Genomic DNA, 15,094 nt, shown 5'->3' on the forward strand with positions numbered 1-15,094 from the left:
CAGAACCATAAGTCATTATGTTATTAAAATAATGTCAAAATGACTCCAAAATGATGATTAAAAGTCATTTTTCAATCATCTCCGATTCATTTTAATGTCATTTTGACATTATCGTGACTTGTTGTTTTCTGCTAAAATCTGATATCTATACCTAGGTATATACATTTTAATATGTGCATCTATCTATATTTAGATAAATTTTTTCTTCGAAAATTATCTACATATATATCTGTATATCTTGTAGCGTTAATGCGCTATACTTTATGTTAACAGTTTGCCAAATGTTTTTAAACGTTCTTTAAAGTGTGAAGAAGCTGTACGAATTTTATTTCACAACACGTGTATTGTTGCAATTAATTTAAATATTTAATAAGTCTCTGAACAAGAATCTAATTTTATAATTTCCATATTTATCGAAGTATCGTTCTTATATAAATATAATACTACAGAATTGCAGACAGAAAATGTACACTTACAGAATATCTTACTTTTACCGCATTATATTTTAATGACGTTTGTCGTTAGCAGGAACTTTGTCGTTAGTTACGATGGCTGCCGTTCGCAAGTGTCTTGTGCAAAGTTCAATATAACTTTGCATAATTTCCGCCGACCGGAACTCCATTTTTCACGATGAAATTCCAACGAGTTTCCTCGAGCGACGCATGAGTAACCGACGAATAATTGAAATAGCTATCCTCTCTCTCGTAGGAAAATCGGTCATCTTGCATGAAATTTTTCGAAAGTTCATGAATTTATGTATTTGTCGACACGGTATTTCACTATTCATTAAAATTATATAAATTATTTTCGCAGCTGACAATATCTTTTTTTATCTCTCGCTCGCCGTCATTGGTATTAACAATAATAAGAACGAAGTCTCTGGCGCGATTGTTGGCGATATCGATCCGAGTGCTATCGACGGTACCGTTAATCGCTTTCACGTGCGAAATTCATCTCTCAGCTTACGTGTGGCTATTCGCGGAATTTTCGATATCACCGGTGAATATTTAGCTCGCGAGATATCATCAATCAATTCCGATGTCGCATCGTGGTAGCGAAGCGGTTTCCTGGCGTATCATCCACCGTGACACTACTGTAGCGAAAGCTCGGACCTGTAACTTATGTTCCGCAACGGAGCAGCTTGTGAATTTATCGTTCTAATACGCGACGACCATACGTGACATTATGACGTGTGGAAATAACTTACCTTGCAATCGTGGTCTATATAATCGGGACGTTATTAACGCATAATCGCGTATCGTTCTATTCACGGTAAATTCGATGAGGAAGTATTAGTATCATGATATACTACAAAAACCGATATCTATATTTTAACCAAAATATTTTACTGCTATTGCTAGTTATGAAAATTAATTCTACAATCTACTTTACTTTTTCTTGTTATATTTTGTACTCCTTTAAATGTTTCTATAGTATGTGTGTATATGTATTTATATATATATATATATTAGTATATATCAAATATCGATATCTTGTTCCAATGTAGAAATTTTATTTGTGCATGATAATGTAACGATAAATAACACTAAACAATTCCCACGTGTTCATTAACACTGCAGCATGACGTATAACCGGAGCTGTGTGATTATTCATAAACGACTGGCATATTACGCTTGGCATTGTACATTTTTAATCTAAATGACCGTTAAACAATGCAAGATCATATCAACGTCGACAAAGAGGATCGAATTGTCAATTGCATAATTTATATTCCTGAATTTTTTTAGTCTAATAATATATATTTTATTATAAATTCTGTTTGTCAATGTCTTATAGAAATGTCAGATATGTTTGCTAAATCATAGGTTATATATTTCTTCCTATTTTCAATTATCTTTTATGAAATACGAAATATATTTTTTGAATTAGCTTTTCCACTCAAATAAATTCGAGTAATGTTATTGCATATTAATAGTTTGTATTTGGAGAAATCCTCGATTTATTTGTAAATCTATTTGGTGGATTGTCTGTTTGGCATTTATTGAAACGAATACGTATATTGAAATGGATGAATTTTCGTTTGTGATCGATTTTTTTTTACTTTGCTATATCTATCACTTATGAAATGGATATTGAAACTTCACGAATACGAACACACGGTAACGTCGCCACAACAGCGAATGGGTCGCCACCTGCTGTGACTTGAGCGGATGGCAGCCTATCATTTCTTTTAGCAGGGATGCGCATCTCTATATAAGTTATAAAAAATGTTTTAAATAATTAATTCGGAAACGTTGCGAATTTTTCGCGAGCGGAATTTTTTTCGCGGTCGAATCATATTTAAAACTTAATACTTTATTTTTTACTTTTTAATAGAAAATCCGTTAATTTGAAATTAATTCATTGTACTGTACAACAAAAAAGTACAATAGCATCGGAGCGATTAATAGTATTTGTGAGTTTCTTCTTTTGCTCAGAAAAATATTTGACGCGATCAGTAAAAAATGTTCGACCCAAACGAATGCGCTATATAGAAGAGAAAGAGAAAAAGCTTCTCATGGATAAATTTAATTAAAGTGCTCAAAGAGCGGGAATCGCGAATGAGATTTGATGAGTAGATTTGACTGATCTTAAGTACAGTTTTATGAATACTCTTTACTTTTTCTTTGCGAACTGCGAAGTCTCCTGAAAAGAAGGTCAGCAAACGTGTTAATTAAGGGATTTAATTCTCTCGTTATGTAGGTGCTCGAATTGAAGTTTTGTTATCTCGTTTCAATTAATTATTTTTTTACACTTTCCTTTATACTTTTGACTATTTTTCTTTCTTTTTTCCTTAGAAAAGAGAATAGCATATATGTGATTACTTAGTTGCGGCGTAGTTACTAATTGTAAGTATATATCCGTATCTTTATAAAAGATGCATGAGCTCTACTTCGTCTACGGTCTTCGTCTTTCTTTGAATTTTTTTCATTTCGTCATTTCGTTCCTGGTTCACACAGTCCTATATGGTACGATTTTTGTTTTTTATTTATCTAGAGCAGCTTGGACTCTTTCTTCGATTAGTTTCCTTTTTGTGTAATCTGATATTGTTATAGAATATCTTATTGTCTTGTGTAAATTGGCGCATATTTGTTTACAAATACGTTGACTTTTTGAACAAATTTTTTAAAAAGTCTAGTTTTTTAAAAACGATATTTCCTGAAGTGCTCAATCTATTGAAATTGAGGGTAAATGGAGACGTAATTGCGTCGACATCGCGCAATATGTTACAAACAGATTTTTCAAAAGAAAACGTGTCAATTTTTCTTTTCCAAGTCACTGCACAAATACACTTTGTTAGGAATTTCAGAAATAATAGATCTGTTCGCGTTGCTTGCACTTTTTGCCGTCAGCATCTTCGTTTTCTCTCCTATTAATCACTCTAATATATGTATATTTATCTCGCTTTAAGTGTAAAAATTTTTAGAGGTTTCAAGCAGCGCGAATAGATCTATTGCGGCACTACTATGGTGATAATATCGCTATAACGGTTGACAACATATGTATAATAGAACGTATTTTCTTCTTCCACAAATCTCGATTCACTGCCGAATAAGCACCAAACGAAATGACAGCGAAAGGCATGTGACGTTTCTCAACCAGCCACGATAAATTCGATCCAATTTCCCATCGTGACAGAAGAGGGAGATTACGTCGATAGAATGGAGAAATCCGGGGCATTGAAGAGTATAAATGAAAACTCTGCTTTGATTCATGTAGAGTGAAAAGATTGAAGGAGAAGAAATAAATATCTTAAGTTACACGATATCTAAGTTACACCTGACGGCTCTGAAGTGGAGAATTTTGATATCATCGAGCAAAAGTTAGAAAACTGATGAAAACAAGTTATCTGACCAATTTGTTTCACGATGCGATCTAGAACGCTAATCACGGTCCGCTAATTGATCCGTCAAGTATGTGCGTTATATCGGCCGCTACGAATGAGTTACGAACAAAGAGCCACGCTAATTTGGAGAATTTAGTTACAGTTGTCCAATGGCCATTGTACTATATTCCATTTCCAAAGTAATGCACGTACCGCAATGTACGTGTCGAGGTTTATCACAGTTAAACCATGAGATGAAGATCAATCTGTTAACACGTATCAGCTATGCGGAAATTAAAAATCAACTATTGAAATATCCCTGCAAAATTTAATCTAGATTGTTGCAGAGTTAATGCACGAGTATGATCAAATTCTAAGATATAGGGGAAACCGAGGCACCATCGATTGTTTAATATAATCTAGAATGTTTACATTAATACTACCTGTACAATACGACTGTTACTTTGTTGCCCATATTTTTTATCTAGGTAACAGCGATTCAATTCCATTGTATCGAAAAGCATCGATCATTAATAGTTTTTCGTGGTGCAACAATAACTTTTTAATCGCATAAAAATGTTTTAATATTGTTTTTGTAGTAGAAGATACATATATGAAGTTAAGATACAATTCTACGCATCTTTTCTCAACTTACTACGTTATAAGTAATACATTTTTTATTAAATATATAATTAAATGCATAATTGAAGTATGTGACCATAGGTCATACATTAATCCTTTGCTGCACGGTGTTACATACATGCAACATCTTTTTCTCTTTCGTTTTTTTGGTTTTCACTCTTAAGGTTTCTGCACACGCAATAAATTGTTATATGATCCTCAGATATTACTTTAATAACAAGTTAAGTGCAGAAGCTTTTATTTTGAGACTTGAATTAGTTATAAACGAATTGAGCGCAAAAAACCCTATTTTTTAAGAAAAAAATCGTTCCTAAAAAATTTTGATTAATAACCTATGCTAAAAAGTGTATATATATATTTTTTTTTAGGGTTGCTAATTACGAAAGTGGAGTCAGATTTTCAAAATTCCGGATGACGGATTTAACGAGGCGGACCAAAAATTAAAAAAAATGTTTTCTTTGCCTCGAGAATAGATGTATTGGAGTTTTTGGGGTCGATGATTACAATTTTGAAATGAAATTCCGAATAAGTTATTCACTCGGCATGTAACGTTACTGAAATGTTGCAAGCTTCTGTTATGGTAAGAGCGAGAATAAGGATATTGCAGCCAAAAAGACCTCTGTAATCGATTTTCGAGGTAAAGAAAACATTTTTCAAATTTTGGTCCACCATATTCGATCTGCCATATTGAATTTTGCTAAACTGACTCCAGATTTATAATCGGCGACCCGAAAAATCCTCCGAAGTTTCAGAAAATTTAACTACAATGAATAATTCGTGCAAAGGGTTAAATATTCATGATGAAACAAAACAATACAGAAAGTATATGTTAGTAAAAGGGCAGTTTATACTTCTAAGCAATTGATTTTATTTTATCGTAATAAATTTTTTATTTTACATTAATGATTATTTTTCTTATAACTTTCTATTTTATTATTTAATAATTATTAGTTGTAATTATATTTTATTGTATTAGGAACTATGCTAAGAACGTGTAAGTTAATTGAAAATACTTTTCAACTTTCACACACACACACATCATCGTTATTTCTTGCATACTACTATTTTGTGTGCGAGACCCTGTCCCGGGTATAGGATATATTAAAAAATATGTTTTTATTTTTTTAGTATTTTATATACTTACTAAAATATTTTAAAATATGCATTATGCTTTAATTATAAAAAAAATGATACAAAAAATTTTTATATTTAGATGCGCTTTTAAGAGTTTGAATTTTTGTGACTCATAGTGCCCCGGTCTCCCCTATATCTAATTCAGTGTATTCTTTGATTAATTACGTTTGTTATATTAATTATATTTAAAGAGTTTTTTATATTCTCGTTTGTTTTCTATGCGAAGCTTATTTTACTTAAATATTATAATAATTATTAATATTTGTCACTAATACCTTATTAATCATCATACAGATCTTTTTCAATAATTGCCTCTTATGATTTCACGCAGGAGCATTTACATATATTAATGGAACGCGCGCTTTTCGCAGTAATACATATCTATAGCTAATCATGACGATGAAAGTATTAGCTGCATTGACACGCAGTTTATATTATCTCGCGCGTTGAGCGAACTCGGTGAGTTTCTCTACAGAAAATTTACATGTGTCACAACATGACGCATTAAATCGACCATACAAGTGAGCGCTGTACCGAGTACTCCGCTTCGTATGTATTTTCAAATGTCATATATGTGGATGGCTTTTTTTACCAGTTTTTTAAACGATATACGTTCACTAATTTATTTGCAAATTGACAGTTGACAATTTCTTCTTTCTAATATTGTTACATAAAAATGAATATCCTATTTTCATCTTTTTTTAATCTTCGAAATTGAAGGATACTTTATATCTTAAATAAAGTTATATTTTGAGAATATATAGATTCTCAAAATATTATACTCTCTCTCGTCTCTCCCCCTGATGAAGAAATTTCATGCTGAAATTATTCTACGTTTTGGAATATTTCAGCTTTTCAGCGAAATTACTGAAAATTTGCTGAAATTTCACTGAAAGTGAATTTTTCAGTTATATATTGAAAAATCGATGAAATTGAATTTAAATTTCTCTTGCTGAATTTGTGCTGAATTTCTCTGAAATTCTGCTGAAAATGAATTTTTCAGTTAAAAATCGATAAAATTAATCTGAAATTTTTCTGAAATGCTGAAATTTTGCTGTAAAATGTTTCAAAACGTGGAATAATTTCTGCGAAATTTTTCCACCAGGATCTGTATGATTTTCTCTCATAACTGAATACATTAATTTTGAAAGTCCTCTTCACACAGCCCGTCTCGATTAATAACGTTGTTGTACAAATAAAGATAGAACAGACCCTAGGTTACGGTAATCCGTTTATTCGTGATTGGATTCCAAGCGATTCCATAGATATGCCACGAGATTCCCTTGCTCTCTTGAAACTGCCGTTGAAGGCTATTCAATTAAACAGTATTTTTATAGTATATTCATTATATGATGTTCGCTTCAAAAACAAGTAAACTCGTATCGGTTTTTCTAAATTCATCTTGTCTTTTATAAATTAATAAACGGGACAATTACTATTTTTATTGTAATGATTTGAACTATTAAAAATTTGAACAATTTGAACAATTGTTTTGAACTATTAAATATTTCTTTTTGGTTCCATTAATTTTAATTATAAAAAATCTGATAGTAAATGGAAAATAGTTTCATTAACTTTAATTATAAAAAATTTTCATTTTTCAATATTTCCTAAAGAAAAAAGTTATATGATAAGTATCATGGTAATTATATGTATTAAATATCTTTGTTTGAAAATAATCGTTTTCGAAATTTTATAATTAATTTGAATTAATTTGTTGCGTCTATTGAAGATGTCAGTACATCGCTTAATACAGATGATCTTCAGGTACTAATTTGAAATGAGCATATCAAATTAAACAAAGTGTAGCGGGTTTGTGACAAGTGGCAGAAATCCGTTTTGCAAATGACATGCTTTTAATCGTTGAAAATTACTCAAGACCGCGAGCTTTGTTATGATAAAAGAACGAACTTTTCGTCCACCGTTTTATTGGCCGTACGAATGGCGCATAAATCTCCCTTCGTAATTTGTTTCCGATGGACTACGCAAGTATTTATAACGCAAACCGGATTTCCATTAGGAGAGAATGCATAGTTAATTATGCATTTATATATATTATATAAATAATTTCATATAATTTTAAAATTTAAACATTAAAATTAAAAACACGATAAATTCGTAAATAAATACTATCGCTGAATCTTATGAATACGGACTGTAATATCGTGATCATCATGAAAAGATTAGGCTGATACATACAGAGTGTGAGCTTGACACAAGTGTTAATAGACTTGCTTGCGTGACTTTAAATTATTAAGTACGTAGATGAGCTTTTCGGATAAGTCATACGATTTTATTTCCAATGCTTCACGACTTTATTAACATTCCTATTAATAACGCAACGCGTATTTTCAAGCACGGATAATTAACGTGACGATCTAGAAAGTGTAATTGATTATTTAAGTTAATTTGTATATAAAGTATAAAAATTTTATATAAATTATATAAATTTCAATAATTTTCATACACTATTATACCTTTATTACAATGATTTATTACAAAAAGATATAACTTTTGTTAATAAAATATATTAAATGTATTAAATATATTAAATTGTTGAAAAGACGATATACGTTTGTCCTTTGTTATAACTGTCACTTTATTAATTACATTTTGACCGTCACATTAGCTCTTTTAATACATAATATTGTTGTAATCTGTTTTGAAATATGTACAAATAATTTATAAAGTCGTTGAATGTCAGAAGGATTTGCCGACATCTGATTTTGTTGAAATTTTATTTCAAGCTCATTGCTTTAATGGGCATTTCTTGATTTTGCTTATAAATTGAGCTGAAAATTTTTGTTATAGATTCCCCGTTTATGCTATATAATTGAATCATACTGGAAGAGTAATTCCCTCCGGGAATCCTAACTGAAAGAGTTCAAGAGTTTGATAACATTTCGTACGTATACGTATACAACGAAATAGGAAGCAAAAGTGGTTTCCTATTCGAAAGGATTCTTGCTTAAATAATAGTGCTTGAACAAAATAAGTGATTGTCGAGAGGAGGTGATCCTAAACAGATATTTGGAAATGTATTACGCCGATAAATCTTTTTTTAACGAGGAACTTTTTTTTAACTTTTTACAGAAAACTTATAATTGCGACAGATTGCACAAACCACAAAAAATCCACACTTCGAAGTTATTATCGGAAATTATTGCACGTGTAAATAGATATGAGAATTGGGAATGGTTCGCAGGAATTTACGAGAATGTTATTTCGCGTCAATTTGGCATCCAATTTTCTTTCGACGTTTCTTGCGCGCTTGTCTGACTTCCGCCCACCCATTTCAATTTAGATTTCGCAAAGCTCAATTACACTTGTTACCGAAGTAAGTGCAGTTTTAATCGCACGAACTCTTTCCTTCTTCGATTCAACGTATACGAGTATAGTTTATGTAGGAGATAAATGCACTTGCTGTAAATATCGGTAGCCTCGAGGAAAATCGATTATAACGCGAATATCCATCTCACCGCAAGCACTTTGAGATACAAGAATTTACTCTTTTCATATGGAGAAGTCTATCAGGATTTATGGTGGAAATTTCATATATGTACTTTATCTTCTAGCCATATGATTTCGTGTTAAAGTTTAGTTTGCTATATTCTTGTAGGATTTTCCTCAGAATGACTTTTAAAGCAATCACGGTTAATTAGACACTTATTAATGACCTTTATTTCTCGTTCATAAAAGTCCTCTACCTTAAGTAATATTTATCAAATCATTCACGATAATTCACGCTTAGAGAAAATAGAGGTCATATTCAAATAACGCTTTTAATGGAAAATTTTTTAAATAAAAGAATAAAAAGTGAGTTTTGAAATTTTTTTGTAAATTTTCAGAAATGAGATTAAAAAAAACTATTTTTACATCCATTTAGAATTTTTATTACTGATATAAACAGAAATTAAAACGTTACCGAATTATTTCGTAATGGAAATTTATTTCGCGGTATTTATAGATTCACTTCAGCGCAAATGAAAATCCAGAATACAATTTATTCGTTTATAAATTTGTATGTTTCCCTACACATTGCATTATCACTGCTAAAAAGGAAATATAATTATTCATTATCTCATTAACATATTATTCTTGTGAAATTTTCTTCTATAAAAAAACAAAAAATTTAAATATAAGTCCAACCTTTGCAGGAAAATCATCTTTCTCAGAGTGATAACTCACAAGGATGTACATATAGTATATGCGCATGAAAATATATACGTGTATTAACACATGTATAAATTTTCTTAACTTAATTCAGAATTCAGGTTTAAATACATTTTTTGTGCATTTTTAAGATTCAATGTAATTAAACGTAATTAAGATAAATATCTTATATTCTACTAATCGTGCTTTAATTATTTCAATCATTTCTTTCAATTGTTTATTAACATTCTGAATATTTAATCTTTGTTTAGTTTTTATTTAGTTGAATAAAAATTTGTAGTTAAATATTTTACGAATTGCTTTCAAAAGTAATTACTTTATAATCTTAAGAACAATAAATTTGCATGTTTTAAATAAATGAAGAAATGCATATAAATGTAAATTACACTTCTACGTCTTTGGTTCAAGGCTCTTTTCTAACATTATTTTCTTCTTTTTATATTTCCACAGCGGAACAAAGAGTTCCAAATCAGTTTAAAGTTATACCGACACGCTAAAAAGTAACCCTCTTGACGAAGCTTTGATATTTTCCTTGGACTCTAAGGAGACTTGGCACTTTCCTAAAGCTTTTCCGAGTTTCCTCGATTCTGAAGAAAGATATCTACATTTTTTAAATACCCAAATTTATTTTAGAATTGTATTTATTAGAATCATATCCATTAGATTATGTTAATTTATTTTAAAATTGAAGAGCCTCTCATATATTTATCATTCTTACAAATGTAAAACGTTTAAAGAGGTTTATACGTTGAAATGAATTTTAGATAATAAATTAGATGGATTTTAAGGGAAAAGTGATAGTAGTTTGTTTTACAAGTCGGTACATTATATATAATAAACTTACGCTTTCATACACTTGTATATGTTATGTAAGCTGGGCATAAAGTGGACTTAAAATGTCAAGTATAATGTATGAAATGTGGAATTGATGTATAAATTCTTCATACAGAGAAACACGCGTATTTATTATATGCAACATTCGTTTAATAAAATGCGATATGCCAGTAATCCAAATAATAACTGAATGTCTACGAGGAAAAAAACTTTCTTTTTCCGATGGGGGGGGGGGTTGATATGTTGAAACTTTTGATAATTTCGGTAGGTCATTATATTGTAAGAACATACCTGTCGTTCACCAGCCATGCCACCCTCGTACATGGTTCCTCGTCGATAATACACCGCTGGCATACAAAATTTCAACGATACGGAACCCACCGAAACCCCCGTCTCTTAGCGCACTATAATAGTCTTTTTAATTTATCTTTAATTATGCTATATTCTCTCTATGCTTAATCGTCGTTTATTATTACGCTTGTCACGATTGTTTCGTCGGTTATATCTTCGCCTTCTTTCCGCTCCTCTCCTTAGTCATCGACTTTTCGTTCCGACTTTTCGTATGATCAAAATATATACTATGAATCGTCAACGTCGTTAAGATATGTATGCTCTTCTCTTACATGTATAGAAATATTATTTTTCTCTCTTTTCTTTGCATTGGTGCAGGTGATCTCGTGTTCGTTAACAAGTGATACTTTTGGAACTCTTCGATATATATATTCCGCCGTTTCTTAAGCCGCTTTCTTGCGCGGCGCGTGCCACGGTGGCAACAAAAATAGACGCGCGTGCGACGGTCAAGTATGTGCAATGTGTATTTATTTTATTTATTTATTTATATATATATATCTGTAGGAAGATCACTGTTGTTTAGGCTGCTACTACAGGTCCAGAACTTGTCTCCAGGCAAGTGAGGTCGTCGTGTCGAGCCAAGCCTTGCTCTCGCAAGTTCGTCGTCACCCTCTCTCGACGAGGTGCACGACCCGTTCACGGCAAAGTGGATTGTTGCTGATCCTCGCGTCCTTTCGTAATCTTTCTTTATTAGGCTCTGGTTCCGTCTTTTTCGTTGAAAACGAGATCTCGTTTACGCGCTGTTTCGACGCTGTGGGGTTCGTCTCTCTCCCGAAGAGACCCGCCTTGACGTCTCTGGTGAAAACTTCGAACTTCGAAGCCTCGAGAGTCTACTCCACGGAATGGAGCTCCGGGAGCCGCGGCGTGTTCCAATAATCGTTATCCTCGTTCGTGTATTCCCACGCTGGATCGATCCTTTTCGCGGTAGGTTTGTATCCGCGTCGAAATTGAAGTATCTTCGGTGATCTCGGTGGATCTCGTTTAGGCTGCTACGAGGAATCTGCTCCCACGCGGATCGGCGCGCGTGATCGACGTCGGTCAACGATGACGACGACCGTTCGTTGTTAAGGGTGCACGGCTCGCTGCTGTCTCGCGTGCGCGCGTACACAGTGTGGGCGGACACGACATGTGAGCCGCGCTGATGTGCGTGTGCATCTGTACGCGGTTTTCGGTGTGCTCTTGTTTCTTTTTTTTTTCACGTTGTTTTTCCTAGCGTATACACCTTGGCACGTATCTATCCGTGCGCGTACCGTTGATTGCGCGATTGCTGATACGACATGTGTGTGTGTGTATACGCGTGTGTGTATACATGGGTATGTGCATGTATGTGTGTGTGTGTGTGTGTGCGCGCGCGTGTGTCAAAGTTGTACTTTTTGTGTTTTTTTGGGGGAAAAATAAATGTGTGTGTGTGCGTGCGTGCGTGCGCGCGCGCGCGCGCGTGTGTGTGTGTGTGTCGCGTATCACTTTTACGTGTGCGCACACTTAGGCACACGTGTCCGTACGCGAGTACGCCGTTTCGCAAGGGTGAGTGGTTGAACCGTAGAAGAGGAACATATATATATATATGTATATCTATACGTGAGAGAGAGCGAGTGACGTACGCGAGGGGTGTACGCGTGTGTATGTGTGCGCGCGAGAACGACGGAGCGCGTGTCGGCTTCGAGAAACAGGTACTGGCCTGCCGAGTGCCTAGGGGAAGACTGGACTCGGAAGCAGCGACTCGGTGGCAGGATCCACCAGGGGAACGACGAGTGCGGCTGTGTGAGCCGGTCTCACTCTCGCACTGGTATTCCCACCCCGAATCCGCCTGTTACCTCTCGCTCCCGCTCTCGCTCCCGCTCTCGCTCTCCTCGGTCTACGTGAACGAACGAACGAACGAACGAACGGCTGCCGGGCACAGGCGCGCTGCTGCCTCTCTCCGTCGACCGAGAATCAATACGTCGTAGCAGCCCGCTGTACTTTCGCCCGCGAAATCTCAATTTTTGCGCCCCCGACATTCGGCCGAGTAGTCTTACTCTCGATCTTCGTCGTCCCCGAATCAGCGCGACACGCTCCTTTGACACCTCGTGCGTAAACGGCAGCTGAGACCGACTTGGGGACTCGTTTTTTTTGCAGTTCGTTAGACCGCGTTTTTGCACGCTCCGCGTGATGCATCGTCCAGGAGAATACTCCCTTTTTGCCCCTCTTCAGCTACTTGAAAAGCGCGGGAGATCATTGTTTCTAACGAGAGGTTCGATAGGAGAATCGAAAGACTATGTCGACGGTGATTTTTTACGTCGACGTGAATTTTTATTATAAAAGTTTGCGGATACAGAATAGTGAGAGAGGAAGAAAGACGATAAGTCTATAGATTTATATAGCGAATAAATGGTTTAGATCTAATTGTCGATAAGAGTTAAATAAGAGATAAATGTTTAAACGTTTATTACACAAGCACGGCTTTATTGATTTTTATTGTTTGATACGATTCACATTATTGCCACATGTTATTATTATTTATTATTACAATTCATTGAGAATAATCTTAAATGAAATTGATACTATTAATATCAGTAAATATAATATATAGAATTACATTTTATTTTAAGCCTTCAATTCTTTTCACAGGTATTCGTAGATTAATGCACACATGGAGATATTATAATTGCATATTTGGTGAATTTCCGCCACTACGAAATGTCGGAGATGTGGTTTTGGCGTCAAAGTGAGCGCGTCGAACGAGCTCAAATTTCTACCTTCATATTTGTTGCAGGCATGCCTTTTAATGTAGCTCTTGGATTTTCATGTTAGTTTTAACACATATGTTCGATACTATCGCCGACCGTGAAGTAGTTCGCTAGAGCGTTATAATAAGATTGACTTCGAGTCACTCGTGATTGGAAATTAGATAATCCTGCCATAATTAATGTCTTGTCTAGGGCTCTCACCTCGATGCAACAGTGTAACATGATTACGAATGACAGAACTATCGTCATTGGATATGAGAAATTTTCTAAATTAATACTTGACACCCTGAGTGTTTCATAGAAGGATGAGAGAGAGCGAGAGAGAGGGAGATTATTAGAATGAAAGAAGAAAATGTGAATAATCACATAAAACATAATTTATAGGCATAGTAATAGTTTTATATATTTTGCGATTAATAAGAAAGTCGATTATGAAGAACGCTATCTTGGCATTATTAATAACAAAATAATTCCTAATAAGGAGGACACCAGGAAGGAAATATCACGCATGAGAAATATTACCTAGGAGACGAAAAGGGATCTAAAAAGAGATAAGGAAGAGAATTGGATAGTAAGACGAGAAAAGACTTAGGGTAACGAAATAGCCGAACGGAGGAACATCGTACAACGTGATCATCATATATATTTGCGAGGCTTCACAATTCGGAAAATCATTTTTATCGAGCGGTTCTATAAAAAAAAAAATAAAAAAAAATAAAAATTTTCGAAAAAGGAATCCAGAGCGTGATAAAGATTATTTTTGTAGACCAAGAAAAGTGAAAAGGAAATTTTGCTGGAAGCAAAAGCACTAAGGTACTGCTTCTGAATTTCAAAGTCCTAGCTAAGATACATATATATGTATTTCTACATTACATCGATAGAATATCCATGTATGCGATGACATACAGTCGGAAGTACATAGGTACTCAACCAGTATGTATATTCTCTCGTCGTTCCGAGTAGTAAAGGATTTCTACCTCGCACGAGATGTTCGGCCATGATGCGTCGTCAATGTGGAATTCGTGATAGTTGAGCAACAAATATCTACAGCGATTACAAACTTGCTAAATTACGCGTGTTAGATAGTAGCCGAAAATACCATTTGAATGTATATCGAGAAGTGAAACGTGTATTTCAAGTTAATATCACGAATATGTGTTCTATAATAGTTTCATATTATTATCCACTATACTCTCCGTATAAGCGAGATGGATGCTGTGCCTAATATCTTTCTTGAGAGAATGTATCAATGTGACAACGCAAGAGTAGTGGAAATACGAGGTATGCTTGAGTGTAGGATAAAAGCAGCAGATTACAATGTAGAGGTAGAGGTAAAGCGCGATGGGAAGGTGTTTCTTAAATACCACGCGAGAGTGGAAATTTCTATAGAGCATGTAGAGATCGCGTC

At 34.1% G+C, this 15,094-nt stretch overlaps 1 protein-coding gene across 4 annotated transcripts in view; it reads right to left on the reverse strand.

The window, feature by feature from the left end:
- The window catches only part of LOC108755596 (alpha-catulin), a 54,689-nt gene that overhangs the window by 25,636 nt on the left and 13,959 nt on the right, over positions 1 to 15,094 (reverse strand). The window contains exon 1 of one of the 4 annotated variants that reach the window (XR_001939780.1): positions 10,901 to 11,398. The exons of the other annotated variants lie outside the window; for them this stretch is intronic. The gene's annotated coding sequence lies outside the window, so the exon portion shown is untranslated. Of the gene's footprint in view, positions 1 to 10,900; positions 11,399 to 15,094 lie in introns of those variants that run through there. 4 annotated transcript variants of the gene reach the window in all.

The sequence above is a fragment of the Trachymyrmex septentrionalis genome, unplaced genomic scaffold (assembly GCF_001594115.1).
Source record: "Trachymyrmex septentrionalis isolate Tsep2-gDNA-1 unplaced genomic scaffold, Tsep1.0 scaffold123, whole genome shotgun sequence".
NCBI classification, from domain to species: Eukaryota; Metazoa; Arthropoda; class Insecta; order Hymenoptera; family Formicidae; genus Trachymyrmex; species Trachymyrmex septentrionalis.